This window comes from Mustela nivalis (assembly GCF_964662115.1).
Source record: "Mustela nivalis genome assembly, chromosome: 8".
Lineage (NCBI taxonomy): Eukaryota > Metazoa > Chordata > Mammalia > Carnivora > Mustelidae > Mustela > Mustela nivalis.
The window spans coordinates 50,215,879-50,232,920 of record NC_139027.1 but is presented as its reverse complement, the minus strand read 5'-3'; the positions used below and the strand labels follow the sequence as shown (position 1 = coordinate 50,232,920).

Below are 17,042 nucleotides of genomic sequence, written 5' to 3'. Positions count from 1 at the left end.
GCCACGGCCTGGCATGAGGAAGCCTCCAGGACTGGAAGACATTTGCTAAGGATGCTTAGCAACACTCTGAGTTAATTATTTAATTGGGTGAAACATCCATTAGGGAGGATTCTCACTTTCCAGACAGCCTGTGAGTAAACATGTCGAGAAGAGAAGAGAAGAGTGAGGTGTTGGCGAAAGCTGCCATTCACCCTGGCTCCTCCCCCACCCCCCCACTCCCCAGCAGGGGAATGGGACCCTGAAGGACTCTGCCCAGATGTTTCCTCAGGCTGGGCCAGGGCAGGCTGCTTCGGTGAGGAGGGCGGATGTGGCGCAGGGGCCCCACTACTGGCGCAGCACGTCTGGGGAGCGCAGTGTCAGGAAACCCACTCACACCAGGTAGCTCACTCTGGAGGGGATTTAATTTGAGAATCCAATCACAGGAATGTGGGGAGAACTGGGAAGCAGAAGGTAAGGCAACTTCAAGGTGAAAGGTTGTAAGAAGCTGCTCCTACTCCTGGACCCGGACACTGGAGGGGAGGGTGACTCCCAGAGCCCAGAGCTGGGACTATCAGGCCAGAGCTATGACTTGGAAGGGCCAAGAACTGGGGGCTGGAGCCATCTGCGGGGAGGGTCTGGCAGAAGCTGGCTGCACAGATTAGATGCCACTGTCAGCAAAGAGAGAGAAGACATGAAATACTCTGGCCTTTTCCTTCTTCCTGCCCTCCAGTGTCTTGCCTTGGCTGGACCCAACAGGAAACCAGGGGACAGAGAAGCCTGAGACATGTAACCCATGGTTGGGTGGGGGTGCTCCCTGCATGCAGAACAGAGCAGGGGAAGGGCAGGGAATGAATGCCAGTGACCAGCACATGAGCTGGGCAGCTCAGAGGCCGATCATGGGGCTAGGTCTGCTGGTATGATGTTTTCTTTAGGAGAAGGAGACCTACATTAGGTGGTATGCTGTGGGTGTCTAGGAGGAAAAAAAGGCCTGGTTTGAACCTGTGCCTATCAAGGCTCTGTAGAAAACCCCTCTGGGCATTTTAAATAAGGAGATATTTAATACAGAGAATCAAGTACTTTCAACATTGTTGGAGGGGCCGGAATACTGGGTTCTATCCTGAACACCCAGGAATGATTTCCAGAAGAATTCTGAACTGACCCTGGTGGCACTACCCCCTCTGAAACCATGCCTTGAGCTATGAGTTTAAAACCACTGTATCTGCAGTGCAGAGATCACAAAATCAGAATTGAGCCACGACTGCCATTGTCACCACTGTCTTTGCCTTCTGCCACCCAGAAGCTAGAGAATGGATTATGGGAAGCTGCTGCAGAAAACAAAGAACCAGAAACAACCAGAGGCAGGAAACAGCCTCGCTCTCATACCCTACCTTCCAGATATCATGGTATAACTGAGAGGTGGAATCCTATTCACTTCCAGAACCCTAGCTGCAAGGGATTCTGGGAAATGCAGTTTTTCCTTTTCCAACCTCTCCAGCCAAAAAAGAGATGACATGGGAGCCTGAAGGAGCCCGTTCTCAGTGCCCACCACACCACTTGGGGAAAACTCAGCCAGGTGGAAGAAACTGTACAAGATTGCAGGACACCATACATGTCGAGGACTCCAAAGGGCACAGCAGTTCTGAGATGGGCAGCACACGCTTTGGCCTCCCAGAGCGGTAAGCTAACATGTGCACATTTAAGAGGGCTGGCCCCCGGTACCAGCTCACTCCCCACTCCCGTGCACCTCAGGGGACAGGGTTGAGTCCATCCCCGTGTACTCACAGGTAAAACAGAGGCTCAGAAATAACCCGCCCGACAGCACATGGCAGTAAAGGGCAGAGCTGGCAGAAGAACCAGGCTGCTTGAGAGCAGAGCTCTTTGGCTGGGTGTGAAGAGAGAGAAGGAAACAGAGTTGATGGGGCGGGGGGCGGGGCACAGAGGGGTAGGAGGGGCTGAAAAAAGAGCCTCCAGGTGAGGATCCCAGCACGAACAGACACACTGAATGGTCTGGACATAGTGAACGAGGCCCGCTGTGAGCAGGAGGTGTGGTGGCAGTGGGTATTCTGAGGAGGAGGGCAGACCAGGGTAAGGCCATGTTTGGGAGGAGGCTTCCTGCACACACACTGTGAGGGATGCTCAGTGGGCACAGAGGGAAGGGGAGCTGCAGGGCCCTCACAGAGGCTGGAGCCTATAGGAAAAGGGGCTGGAAGGGGGAGGCAGGCACTGGTGAGGAAAAGAGCAGGGCCGAGGCCAAAGGGGAAAGCTGAGGTCCAGGTAAGCACTAGAGCCTGGAGGGTTCCTCGCCCAGCTGGGAGCTGTTTTCTCCACCACTAAGTAAACATAATATCTGGGCTGGAGAACAGCCACTGTATTCAGGAACTGGGGGTTCCCGCCTCACTCCTCCTCCAGAAAGTCTGCTTAGATTACCTCCACCTGGCGCTCCTGGAGCCAGGGCCTGTGGCATGGGTGGATGGCCTGACAGTTGCCCAGGCTCCAGGCTTAGAAGAAGGCCCCCATGTTTGGTTTAATGCTCTGCTGTCTCCATCTGGAAATGCTCAATGATTTTTTAACCAGGGGCTCTGGCTTTTCATTCTGCACTGGTCCCAGCAAACTATGAAGTTAGTCCCACCCGGAATGAAGACTAATTTAAGGAAGGTGTCATGCTCCTGGGGACGGGCAGCAGGAAGCTCCCTCTGGGCCTTTTTCAGGGAGGGTGGGTGGAAGACCTCAAAAGGAATTCCTCCCGCTCTTTGGATTTCCTGTCTATCCCAGATTCCTGCACCTCACACACTAAAGACCCATTCCTTTATATACCTGTGTGATTTCCCCACAGCCTGGGCCCACTCTAAGCTCAGAGAAGCAGGGTCTTTGTCATCCATCTGTTCAGTGCCTGTCGCCCCTGCCCCTCCCCCCCCCAGTCCCCTCTGACTCCACAAAGGGCCATGTACACAATGGGTGCTCCGTGGGGCTTGCTGAGGTGATCGGAAGGCCAGGCTGGGATCCCAGGTGCACAGACAGGCCATCTCCCACGGTCCTCTTCAGCAGCCTAGGCAGGAGCACAGGAGGGGAAGAAGGCAGGGGGAGTGTGTGTGTGTGTGTGTGTGTGTGTGTGTGTGTGTGTGTGAAGGAGGAGGTGCATAAAACAGAAACAAATAAAGAGTTCAAATGTGAAACGATTAAAAAAAATAAATCGAAGGGAGTGAGATAAGGCAGTGGAGCCTCTGCTCCCTAGTTAACATTCATTGGATTGAATAATCAGGCTTCATTATCTCAAATTGTCTGCATATTTGCCCTCAAAATGCTAATTTACAGTTGGCTGGGAGCAGTCTCGGCCTATTTTGACTAAAATATTATTTCACTTTATTGAGCATTGTTCTTAGCTGTCGGGCATCTTGCTTTGCGAGGGGAAGGAGGGGAAGAAATAGAGGGAGAGAGGAAAACATTTTCCATCAAAGCTCTGCCCGGCTCAAGTCTGATTATGGGTTCCCTGTTTTGCGTAGAAATGGCATTTCTAAGCCTCCAAGTAAAATTAGAGTCTTTATCATTTTCTTTTAGGGGACAGACAGTTTATCATTAATCTCAGAGAAGGAAATAGAAATAATTTTTTTGTTTGTTTTACTGAAGGGGTGAAAAATCTTGCTTCGCTCCCTCCTCCCTCCTCGGCGCTAAGGCTGTCAGCTTGTCCTCCTCCACTTTCCTCTCACCTCCAAAGGCCCGAATTCTCTGCCTCTTGCCCTTCTCTGTCCTCCAGGCCCCAATAACCAAAACAATAGTCACAGGCTACTATTCTCATCAGCTCTGGAGTTTGGCCAGAGTTTCCCAGAATCTCAGCCCTGAAAGTCTATAGATGTCAGCTCCAAATTTAGTCCTAGAATTGAGTTAGAAAGGCATAGCCTTCCCTGGAGCTAAAAGTCCATAACAGTCCTTTAAAGTCTTTGTTCACACATGAGCACAGTATTCCAGAGGGCAAGATGGGACTCTGGGCTGGGTTTTCTGTCTGGGCGTAGGCTGTCCTGAGCCATCCACCTTCTTCACCCCCACCCCACCTCCAATGTCCCTGTGAATGGGGACAGGACTAGTGTGACCCTCATCTGGTCAGCCCCAGGCCAGGCAAGTTATGTCTGTGTCAAAGTCATGGGGAAAAGAACCTTAAAGTCATTTTATCCCAACCCTCTGAATTGGATGACAGAAATGAGACCAGAAAGAAGTTAGTAGTCAGGGGTGACAAATCTAGTTCTGGGTCATCTTGGTGACTCAGTTTACTGTTGGGAGGCTTCTCTCCTCTACCAGACTCCTTTCTGAATGCTCTTTTTGGTCAGCCATCTTGCTACTTTCTTTTGTAGTCTCCTCCCTGTCATAGGTCTTCCGTGGGCAATGAATGGCCATTCTGGCGCTCTGTGGAGCAGTAAGTATCTGGATTGCTGGTACCTTCTGCCCTGCCTTCACTGTGAAGACTAGCTCAGAAGACAGTATGCCCAGGCAGCTGGCCTCCAGCTATCCTGCTGCAAAGCCATCCCCACCCCAGTCAGTCAGGCTTTCCCTCCCCTCCAAAGCCCAGAGGACATCTTCTTTGCTCCAGAAGAAGCAGAGGTTGCAGGTTCCCAGGCCAAGCCCCAGGGTCACTGTGTATGGTTGGGCAGGTTGAACATGGCACAAGGGTACATGGTCAGGTGGGCAGTGGGGCTGAGATCCTGCTCTTGCTTTCTTTACTGAGTCCTGTGCCCAGCAGGGCATGGAGCCACCTCTGCATGGAAGGATGCCAATAGGGCTACCCATCCAGAGCTGGCTCACGTCTCTGCCCTGCCTGCCCAACCATCTGAGTGCAGCCTTCTCCTAGCACTTTCTCCTTCTGAATTGTGCTGAGACTGAATGTGTGGCCTGGATTGAGATCCAGACTTGACATGTACTGTCCACTTCCCTGCCCAGCATCTGTGTGGTGCAGGGGCCTTGCCCTCTGTATTCAATAGAGTTGAGACTTCAGGCGCTGCCTCTGTCCACTCACTGAAGCCAGTGCCTGTCCTCGCTAGGGTTTCCATGCACCCTGGTCATGTCAATTACTGCTGTCCTTCAGCTTCCTGACCTCCTGAGTCACTGGACCCCCAGCCCCTCCAGGCATGTCTCCCTAGCCAGCCCAGGCACAGGGGCAGCAGCCTCTGCCCAGGCATAAGGTAACTAACTGGTCAGGGGATATCATCAGGCATTTTACACAGAAGTTTCCGGAAGGCAGCATCACAATACAGCCTACAGGCACGACAGCCACCCACATGCACACAGAGCAGACACTACACACAGACTTCCCAGCCAGCACTGCACACGCTCTGCAGACACACCCCACAGATACCACTTACCCTCACCCTTAGCAAACACTACAAACACACAGACAGAACCTAAGAGATACTACTTACACGCCCACACTCAGCAGACACACACACACACACACACAGCCAACACCCCCCCACACCAACCTACACTCAGTTCCAACAGAATCCACACACACCCTCCACTGACACCACACACACACGTCCCCAGGCACACACACACATCCGTACACAGCAGACACCACACACGCACCCCTAGCAGATATCACATACACGCCCACCCATTCGCGCGTGCTCTATCACATTCCCTGCAGTTGGTGGCCATGCACCTGGTATGACAGGAGAAAGTTGAGGCTCCCCAGCCCCACCTACACACATGAGGCAGTACTACACCCTCGTAATATGCCTGATGCAATTATTCAACACCAGGTGGAGATTCCCCTGCTCCTGGGACGCAGGCTCCGGGCTTCAGCCCAGCTCTGTCACTGTAGAGACATGTGACCTTGATCACCCTCGCCTCAACCAGAAATAAGGAGTGAGGACTTGTCCTGTCTTCGGATGGGTGGGAGGGCCCCAGGTGCTCACCATGTCACATACACTGAGTGCCACCCTGGGCGGAGTGCTGCAGGCCACATAAGGAATTCCAGGCCAGCCTTGCGCCCTGTCCTCAGGGAGTCAGTGTCTGGCTAGAGAGAGAAGCAGGGCTTAGTAACAGAGGATGTGAGAACAAACACACCAGTTGTGCAAATTCACGCTCAGGCAGAAGGCCTGAGGATTAAATGGGGTTCAAGGTAAAGCAAGCAAGCTCAGGGTGGCCACTGCGGCTGGCCATGTCCAGAGGGAAAATTTCAGACTTAGGGCGAGGAATATGGAAGATTCTGGGTCATTTATTCAATCATCAGCAATATTTTTGTTTGGCACACACTAGACTGCCTGGGCACTGTCTCAGAGGGGTGAGATCCCCATCTTGGGCAGCTCTATCCCAGCTGGGAGACAGCCAGAGCCAACCAGGTGAAGAGTGAGGATGATGTCAAGGTGTTGCCTGGCTAGGAGGCAAATTAGCAGGTGATAGGCAGTGACTGGGGCTCCCTGTGGCTGGGGGGAGTGCTCCCTTAGGGCAATGAGGGAAGGCTAGAGATCAGGGTAAGGCAAGGAGGCGCTCCCTCCAGGGTGCTGACCCTGCCTTTGCACAATGTTGAAAGGGAGCACCTACTTAAATTTGTGCCCTCTGGGGTGCCTCACCTCCCTCACCCTGGTCGCAGCTCTGTACAAGGGTGTTAACAGTAGGGGAGGTCTGTAGGCATGAGGTGCTTGGTCACTGTCTGGCCCTCTTCACCTGCTTTCTCTCCTCCATTGCTGCTTTTGTGTCCATTCCTGCAGCCTTCTACTTACCCCAGCCCAGCATCTGCCCCCAGCGCTGGCTTTCCTTCTCTGGGCCTCAGGGTGTGGGAGGAGGCCCTGCTCCCTGGACCCCATCCCCACCAAAGGGCTACAGCAACAAGGCTTGCCAGGACACAGAGAAGCCAAGCTTCCAACTGTCTGCTAGGCCCAGACAGGGGCCTAGACCAGAAGGTCAAGCCTCAGGTTTCCTGGCCTGGGGTGGCTGTTCTGGGAGAGAAAGAGGTGCATCCTGGAGGCCTGCATGGGAGGCTGGAAAGTGAAAGGGAAGAAAACTCTCCCCAGCTGAGAACAGTCCTGTCCCTGTGAGGCCATCTCTCAGGCTTCAGTGGGTTTGCCCCCAAAGGCTCCCATATGACCCTATTTCTCTCTTCCACTGCACTGGCGTTTTCAGGGACTTCAGAATAGGCGAATAGGAGAGGTGTTTTTCCGCTTGGAGCGCTCTGGGCTCAGGACTCCTTTCATCTCTACCACCAGGTTCAGTGACTGAACGTTGGAAGGAGGCCGCTGCAAGACCCACCCCCACCCCCCCACCCCCGCACCTCGGGGCAACCCACAGGAAGTGGGCCCTGGCCACCCGCAGAAGCACTGGGAGCCTGACAGTGGTTTGGGGTGCATAGGGACCTGTCAACCCCCAGCTCCACAGTCCGCTCTCGGGGGATCAAGTCCAGCCAGGCCCCTGCGGATCCTCCCTTACCATGCTTCGGACAGCGTGATCTGGAGGGGAGGGGGTGTTTCACCTCCCCAGACTGGGGTGTGCCTGGGCAAGGTTGAGGCTGATCCTCTCCTCTCTCCACCTCACTCTCCCCTATCCACCCCCGCAACCTCAATGCCCTTTCCAGGGACATTCTCCGCCTCCGAGTCCAGACAGCCCCGCTGGAGAGTGAGGCCGCGGGGAGTGAGGGGCGGGGAGCTGGTCCTGCCGCCTCCTAGGCCCAGGGTGCGGAGCGGGGGCGCTCCTCCCGGGACTGGGCTGAGCCCGCGGCTACGGCGCTAATCAATGGGCCGCAGCGGGCGGGAGGGGCCGGGCAGGAGGATTAGGGGCGGAGAAGGGCAATTACCCCCGACAGGCCGCGCTCCCGCTTTCCTCCCGCGGAGCGACTCAAATGCCACATTTCGGATGCAGCGCCGCGCTCGGCCTGTTTGCTCGGGGAGCCGGGGCCCCGGGGCAGGAAACCAACTCGCAAGTGTATCGGAGATTAGGGCCTGCGGCGGCGGGGGCGGACGCTGGACAAACACGGGGCGGCAGCCTCAATCCCCCGTGCTCGATTCAGCCCGCGGCGGCGCGGGTCCGGCCGTGACTCTGCCGCTTGCGGCTGGGCGGAGGGGCGGGGCGGGGTGGGGGTCTGGGGGAGCCCGGGCCCCCTCCCCCGCCGACCCGGACCTCTGCGCCCCGCCCAGGAGAGGCTTGGCAGCCAGGGCCGCCAGCAGGAGGGGGCCGCTCCGAGGAGACAGGCACCCGGAGACGGAGCAAAGCATTTTTTAATTCTTCCCGTGTTAGGAATTTTGCACCCTTTCCTTAATGAGCGCACACGTGGAGGACCAACTCCCGGAAAACTGGCTTGGAACAAAAGGTCACGGGGCGAGAAGGGAGAGAAAGAGGGTACGGGAGAGAGCAGGCCCGGAGAGGGGTCGCGAGGCAAGAAAAGGGCAGAGGAAGGGGAAGAGGAAAGGGGAGTGGAGGAACCTAGGCACCAACACCCTGACCCTCCCTGATTTGCCTCCCAGGGCTGGTACTAACCCTCGCGTCTCCCGCACCCCTAGTTCACCGTCTGCCAGGTGAGGTGAGGAACCTCAGGTTGGGTTTGGAGAAGGAAAAAGAGCCAAAGGTGGAGTGAAGACGAGAGTGATGGGCCCCTCACCCGGAGGGCTGGCAGCTTTGCGGCTGCGCCAGTAGTTCCAGGGCGGAGCACCCCGGGCCAGCGCAGTGGGGGAGGCACCCCGGTCCATATGACATCCCCACACCAGCCTCTGCCACATCCCCAGCTAAAGCTTCTCCTGCCCTGCGCACCCAACTTACCTTCAATCCCTGTTCCTTCCTGTTTCCGGACCTTTGCTCAAGCTTCTCAGAGCGTCCAAATCCTGCTCATTTACCAAGGTACATGTATGTTTCAACCACTTCCTCCAGAAAGCCCCCAGGGTTTCTCCAGCTCAGAGGCCCTTTGAACCAATTCAGCATCTGATTTGGTCTTAGGATCCCTCTGTGAAGGGCCTTAGCCATCTGTCTTCTCCTTCGAAGACAGGTTATATGTTCCTTTGGAACTGGGACGTATGGCCAAGCATAGAATTTTCCTCCACCTCCGGACAGATGCTAGAGTTTGAAAAAAGCAGTGGACTGGTCCCTGAGGCATCTGTGCCGACATGGCCCCTTTCCCTCAAGAGTAACACGGTTCCCCTCCCAGGGACCCTCACTGGTGCCTCACTCCAATAACTAGACCCTCTGCTCCACCCCCACCCCTTGGAAGGTAAAGCCGCTTTAGAATCACTGATCTTGTTGGAGTTATGAAGTCCTTTCTCATGCCATTGATATTGTTGAATTCAACAAACAAATCCTCTTCCCTGACCTGTGGGCCCTCCTTCCTCTTCACCCTCCCCTAAGGTTCCTTAGCGAGCTGCCGGGACCTCCAGAAGTGACCACGTCAGGCAACCATCAGTTCCAAGAGTTGAAGGGTTCCAGCCTCACCTCCAGGGAGGTTGTGGCGAAACCCATTAGGAGCTCGGCAGCACTGTGGGGTGGACACACGGGCCAGATAGTCAGCTTGTGGAGCACAGTGCAGCATCAGCCAACATTCACACGAGTGTCTCTCTCATCCTAGAAAGTGCTCATTTAAGAATCTCTCCTAAAGAGTAACTTGCAGGGAGCACAATGCCTGTAAGAATACTTGTCATGAGGAGAAATGGAAAAACAACTTAAGGTCCATCAGTGGTGGGCTGGCTCAGTTAAGTGTATCAGTGCGCTGTACAACCAGTATTAAAAGTAGGGCAGAGCTGAGCTACCTGGGTGGCTCAGTCCATTGAGCAACCAACTCTTGATTCAGCATAGGTCACGATCTCAGGGTCATGAGATCGAGCACAGCATCAGGCTTTTCACTGGGTGTGGAGCCTACTTAGGATTCTCTCTCTACCCCTCCCCCTGCATTCTATATCCATGAATAAATAAATAAATAAGGCAGAGAGATAATATGGACTTTCAGTATGTCCAATGTCTAAGTGAGAAATAAAGCAAGTTAAAGAATAGTGCTATTGTTTGAGTCAATGATTTTTGTAAAGATCATTGTAATAAATATGTGTGTTAGTGTATGTATAGAATAGAAATAAATGTGAAAAGTGCCGTTCACGGTGACTATTTTGTTAAGCAATTATGGGAGGGCTTTCATTTTCTTAATGGTAATTTCAGTATTGCTTTATTTTTATGCCTCATGTATATATTAATTTTAGAATCAGAGAAGGACCTACACTGTCAGGACAGAAGCACCTTGGATACTTGAGGTTGGAAAATGTTATGATCTAGGAGCAGAAGAATGGGTCCCCTATACAAGCACTGCTACTTCCCAGCTGGGGTAGGGGTAGGGTCGTCCTTGTTCCCACCTCTCCAAGGTCTGGAGAGGAATCAGAGGAAAAATGAAGTATTTTTCCTTTTGACATTTGGGGATCTCCTGCAGTTGACTCTACATTATACTCTTTCGCCTGGGAGGTGGAAAATGCTTGTTTTTCCCCGGGGTTAGAAAGTGTTGACGCCATCAGCCCGAGAGCAGCATTGGTGGGCACCCACACAGCATCCCTTCTTCCTTCCCTTCCCCACCCGTGCTCTACAGCCCCTTGGGACACAGTGTTGCGCCCCTCCTCCTCCTCGGCTCGGGCTTCATTACCTGGAGCTTCTGAGGTACCTGCATACCAAACTGATCTTAAAGCTTAAAAAGAGCCTTGCTGCCTCCCGCGCGTTTGCCCGGGCTGCCCAGACACCAGGGATTGCGGTGCCACCGGCAGCCCAATTCCTGGCCAGCCGCATCACACGGTATGAGCGCGCCCCCTGGTGTCTGCCTGGAGAGACGACACTTTCCGTCTGCCCAGCCCTTCAGTACGTAGGTTCCAGAGCCCCCTAGCCCTGGTGTGTTCTCACAGCCTCCCTGGGACGGTGCCCAGGAGGGACAGGTATGTAAAAAGCAAAATGCTGCCTCCATGAATGGGATAAGCACCCCCTGAGGCTATCATCTCACTTCACAAGGGGTCTAAGTGACTTTCCTGGGTCTTGTCACACAGCAAGTTAGATATAGGACCTGCCCAGAGCCTAGGTTTCCTGACAGCAAGTCCAGGCCCCTACAAACCCCTGCCAGAACAGGAGCTCTGCCAAGCCTGAGAAAACTGGGTCCTGCCTCCCAGGAACCTCTAGCCCCAGAGAAGGTACAAGCCTGACTCTATGTTCAGCACAAACAGCCCAGTGGCCAGCGTCATACACCTATCTGTTCTGTCTCTGGGCCAAGCCAGTCCAGACAGTGAGCACAGACAGGACCCTCTGCAGCACCAAGTCCAGGTGTGGTTCCAGCCAGCGGAAACGCCAGCCCAGGAAAGCTCTAGTTGCACCCTCACCCCCAAGGCTGAGGCTGTGAGTTCCCTGAGGAAGAAGGGACAGGGTCAAGGCCAGAGGAGCTTAGAGGCAGGAAAGAATGCCCTTCTCCTTGGCCATGTACTACCTGTATCCTGTGGATAAGTGACTCACCCTCCTTTCTGAGCCTTGCATTCCTTATTTGTAAAGAAGTATTAATTTTCTGTGGGTTGTGACGAGGATTCCCTGCTATGATTTCACCATACCCAGCAGACAGCAGATGCTCATTTCATCCCTGAAGCCTCTCCAGTGAGTCCCCAGAGTGACCCAAATGTGACCAGTAGCCCAAAACCACAGGTGCAGTCTTTTGCGGGACTGTCTGAATAACCAAAAACTGGACACAACACAAATGTCCTTCAACAGTATAATGGGTACATTGTAGCATATTCATCTTTGGAGTACTCTACAGCAACCAAGAGTAATAAACCAGGGCTACATATACAAAGCTTGCAAACAGTGCTGTGTGAAAGAGGCAAGCTGAAGAATGATGAAGAACAGTACGATGCCACAGTATCTCAAGTTTAGAAGCATGCAAAACACCTCATGCTATAATATGTTGCTTATAGGTAAGTAACTATGGAGAAATTGTATGAAACCATGACTGGAAATGATAACCCCAAAGTAGAATGATCATTAACTCCAGTGATTTGGACTGGAGAGAGGCTAGAAGGGTTTTGCGTATGTATCTGTAATGTGCTTTAAAGAATAAAAACTTGGGGCACCCGGGTGGCTCAGTCGTTAGGTGTCTGCCTTCACCTCAGGTCATGATTCTGGGGTCCTGGGATCGAGCCCCATTTCAGGGTCTCTGCTCCACGGGGAGCCTGCTTCTCCCTCTCCCACTCCCCCTGCTTATGTTCCCTCTCTTGCTGTGTCTCTCTCTGTTAAATAAATAAATAACTTTTTTTTTTTTTTTTTAAAGGCTCCAGGGCGCCTGGGTGGCTCAGTGGGTTAAAGACTCTGCCTTCGGCTCAGGTCATGATCCCAGGGTCCTAGGATCGAGCCCCACATCAGGCTCTCTGCTCAGCGGGGAGCCTGCTTCCCCTCTCTCTGCCTGCCTCTCTGCCTACTTGTGATCACTGTCTATCAAATAAATAAAATCTTTTTAAAAAAAAAAAAAAGAAAGAAAGAAAAGGCTCCTATATAAAGGGCCTGAAATAAGCACGGCAAAAGATACAGTCAATAGAGTTGGATGGTGGCCTCTTAGGTATTTATTGTGTTTTCATCTATAATTTTCTTAGTGTTTGAAATATTTGATTAGAATTTTGTAAACGGAGGGGAGGAAAACAATTGCTTACCTAAAAATAAGACCTCCAACACCTGTTTTCAGGAGCTCAGCCTGCTCCTCTCCCCACCTGCCCAACCTCCTCCATCTTTCATCTCATGCACTGGTGTTTTTCTTTTCCAACTAGAATCCACATGCACATGACCCTCAAATCTATGTCCAGTCCAGACACCTGCTCGCATCCAACATCTTGTCTGGTGTCTCCACTGGGAGGCTGTTCAGCCACCTCATCTTCAAGACATCCAAAACTCCCCCCTCCAATTGCTGGCTGCCCTCTGCTGTAAAGACGTGTGGAGAGAAAATATACCTCCAAGTGTCTTGTTGAGACTTTTGAACACTGATGATAAGGAAATCATCCTCTAAGCTTTTCAACAACAGAGAAGGTTTTCCACAGATAAAAATTAACCTAACAACAGACTTTCATTCACAATGTGAAATTCTAGAAAACAGGTATTTGAAACAATGAAACTTCTGCACATACAGCACTGAAGAAAGACATTTATTTATTTATTTATTTATTTATTTATTTATTTGACAGAGAGAAATCCCAAGTAGACGGAGAGGCAGGCAGAAAGAGAGAGAGAAGCAGGCTCCCCGCTGAGCAGAGAGCCTGATGCGGGACTCGATCCCAGGACCCTGAGATCATGACCTGAGCCAAAGGCAGCAGCTTAACCCACTGAGCCACCCAGGTGCCCGAAGAGAGACCTTTAAAATAGTTTTGAGTAGAAAAAGAAGAGAAGGAAGGAATTTATACACAACACTCTATATAAATTTAAAACCTATATACAAAACCACCCTACATGTTTTACATGGACCCATAAATAATAAAAAACTGCAAATACATGAGAGAGAGGCTGACTGGGGTCGCAGGGGAACTGGCAAGAGGATGAGGATAAAGAGGAAAAGACAGACAAAAAGAGGAGTGGGGTCTAGTATGGACCTCTGAGGGTAACGATTATGAACAGTTGGAAAGCCAGCTCTGCTTCTGAGGTCTAAAAGCAAAAAACAATCATTAAAAAATAATTTTTGAAAAATTACATTAAATGCATAAAAAAGACTGAGAGTCGTTGGATTAAGTGATGATTCAGAGAGATGGCAGGGAGAGCTTATAAGAACTTGGATTCAGGTATGATTTTTGCTTAGAAAAGTGGTAAGTTTCAAGTGGTATGTGATGTATTTGGCCCAAATCAATCCCTACCCAGAATTCCCTAGAAAAAAGCCAACACCCTGGTGATCTTGAACCAGAAACGCAAGCTCATGACAGCTTATCTGGCTCCTTTTTTTTTTTTTTTTAAGATTTTATTTATTTGAGAGAGAAAGATAGCAAAGAGAGAGCATGAGCAGAGCAGGGTCGGGGAGGGTGGCAGAGGAGCAGAGGGAGAAGAACAAGAAAGAAGACCCCACAGGTCCGAGCACAGAGCCCCATTCCACGACCCCGAGATCATGATCCCAGTGGAAATCAAGAGTCAGATGCTTAAGCAACTGAGCCACCCAGGCACCCCTACCTGGCGCTTTAGGAGCCGGGAGAGGAGCACCTATCCAAAGGGGAAGACACTAACTGGGCTGATGAGCTGTTTCCTGCCCGCTCACATCTCCTCCCTGCTACACACACCTATATGCATGCGCAAGCCCCTGTTCTACGCCAAGAGCTGTATCTTTATTACTTATTTTCAATTTCACTGAGTCCAACAAGGTCGGCTATACTAGGTAAAGCTAACATCAGTTACATTCATTCATTTGGTTTATTCATTTAACAAATATTTGCGGGCTGATCATTCTGGCCCAAGCTCAGTTCCAGGCACAAAGAGAAAAAGCAGTAAACAAAGCAGGTAATCTCTGTCCTTGGAGAGCTTTTATTTTTGTTGAGAGATATAATAAAAATAAATAAGTTAGTAAAATACAGGTATGTTGGATGCTGATAAGTACTACAAAGAAAAATTAAGCAGTATGAGGAATTAAGGAACATAGGACAAGGCAGAGAGGGTCAGGTCAAGGAAGACCTCATTAAAAAGGTAACATTTCAGCAAGGACTTTAAGAAGATGGGGAATGCGCCCTACAGATATCTGGAGGACAAGTGTTCCAGGCAGAGAGAACAGAAGTGCAAAGACCCTGAGGCAGGAGTAGATTTGTCCAAGGGAAAGCCAGAGGCCAGTGTGGCTGGATCAGAGTGTGTGTGCATATGGGGAGGCAGGTGTTGAAGAGTACTGGATGAGTTTAGAGAAATAAGCATTGTCAAGGGCCTTGTCAGCCCCTACCTGGAATGACTTGGGAAGTCACTGGAGGATACTGAGCAAAGAAGTAACATGCTCTAACCCCATTTGTCAGAACCACCCTGAATGCTGGGTTGAAGGCTGGAAAGGGGCAAGAATGGGAGCAAGGGAACAGATAGGTAGCTACTGCAGTGATCCTAGCAAGAGACAAGAAGCTTGGCCCACTGTGGGTGGCTGGGTGAAGTCAGATTCCAGGTACATCGGGAAGAAAGTCTTAGGAGAACTATGCTGATGGACTGGATATGAGGACAAGAGAAAGACTAGGTCCAAGGATGACTTCATTTTTTGGCCTGAGCATCTATAAGGATGAAGTTGCCATTTTCAGAGATGGGGAAAGCCACAAAGGGAGCAGGATGAGAACAGATGAGGAGGCATGAGGCTCCCCAATCACCCACTCTGGGACTGTGCACATGCCGGATGTAAGCCTAGGTCTGTCTGTCTTGCAAGACCTTTCTTCTTTTTCACATCCCTCCGTCTCCCAAGAGAAAAGGCAAAGCCAGCAGGGTCATTGTCCTTGCCTCCTCTGCCTTCCCCCAGGTCAGCATATTCTGGGGAAATCACGCCTTGGAACTCTGGAGTTAGTTTTTAACCTGCTGCGGTCTGTAAGTTGGCTGCATCGTCAAAAGATTCATCCATTTAGTGAACAAGCATTATGACCTGTCATTGTTCTTAGGCTACAGGTCTAGCCTACCAGTGCCTCCTGTCACAGCTCTCCCATCCTGAGAAAGAGTCAGGCCATGGGATGGATTTGGGGATCACCTGTCGCATAGCTAACCACTCCAAAACTTGGTGGTTTAAAACAACAACTACTATATTTGCTCACAACTCTGGGCTTCAGGAATTTGGGCAGAGCTCAGCTGGGATGTTCTGCTCCATGTGGTGTCAGCTAGGATTTCTTAGGAGGTTGCAATCAGGCTGGCTCCACAACCCTGGGACCTAGGCCACTGCACCGGGCCCCACGCAGTTGATCTAATGCTCTGCTGTTGCTATTCCTGAAATTCATAATCATTTTTGAACAAGGGACTCTATGTCTTCACTTTACAGTGGGCCTCACAAATTCTGTAGCTGGTTTGGGTTGCTGTCAGATGCCTGGGACTAGAGCATTCTGGATAGCTTCATTCACAAATCTAGGGTTTTGGCAGGGTGGGCTGGAAGGCTGGAGCCTCTCTACATGGCTAGTCTGGGCTTCTTTGGTGGAAGCTGGATCCCAAGAGTGAGCATCCTGAAAGGCAAAGGGAAAACTTCAGATCATAAGGTCCAGCCTCAGGAGTTCCACAGTCACTTTCTCCATGTTCTATAGGGCGAAAAAAGTCAGAGGGCTAGCCTTGGTCCAAGAATAGTGGCTGGGGACATGGCAAGGCCTCCTTGTAACAGACTGTGTGGGAGGAAAGTATTATTACACCACCCACCTTCAGGAATGTGCCCTACCATAGGACATGTGGGTCCTGTCTGCCCAACAGGACAGAAAAGGATGGGCCTGCTGCTATTGCTCCTGCCCTCTCCCTCTACCACACTCCCAACTGGAGCCAGCTGAACTGGTTTGTCTTAAGATAGGGTCTGGGATCTGTTCGGTCCACTTAGACCCTAAAAATGACTAGAGCACTGACCTCGGCCAGAGAGTCTGGGATGCCTGTTGATTACTCACCAAGTGAGGTAGTGGGGAAAGAGTGGGCCGGGTGAACAGGTGTGGGAAGCTTGGGTTCATGGTTCTACCCCCTTCCCTCGGAGCAATCAGGACAACTGGAATGAGGAGTCCAAAGCAGGTACAGAGCCTTGCTACTCAAAGTATGGTCCCCAGACCGGCAGCATTAGCATCACCTGGGGGTGTGTTAGAAACGCAGAAGCTAAAGAACCAACCCAGGCCTACTGAGTGGGATCTACAATTGAACAAGATCCCGAGGTGATCCATATGCGTGTGAAGGTTTGAGAAGCTGGGAGACTCTGGAACAACGGTTCTCACCTTGGCTGTACAGTTGGAATCACCGAGGAAGGTTTTATCAGTCCCAATGGCCTGGCCACGCCCCAGACCAACTGAATCAGCATCTCAAGGTGGAACCTGCATTAGGATGTTTTGCTCTTCACTAGACAGTCCCCACAGGGGAGTGAGGAAGCCAGACTCCAAGCCCTTCCTGAGTCAGACCTCCGCCATGGCTCTTCTCTGGAAAGCAAGAAGGCAGGACTGAGCTTCCTG

At 51.7% G+C, this 17,042-nt stretch overlaps 1 protein-coding gene across 6 annotated transcripts in view; it reads right to left on the bottom strand.

The window, feature by feature from the left end:
- The window catches only part of RAB11FIP5 (RAB11 family interacting protein 5), a 117,468-nt gene that overhangs the window by 78,063 nt on the left and 22,363 nt on the right, over positions 1–17,042 (bottom strand). The window contains exon 2 of one of the 6 annotated variants that reach the window (XM_082745578.1): positions 16,812–17,009. The exons of the other annotated variants lie outside the window; for them this stretch is intronic. The gene's annotated coding sequence lies outside the window, so the exon portion shown is untranslated. The remainder of the gene's footprint in view (positions 1–16,811; positions 17,010–17,042) is intronic. 6 annotated transcript variants of the gene reach the window in all.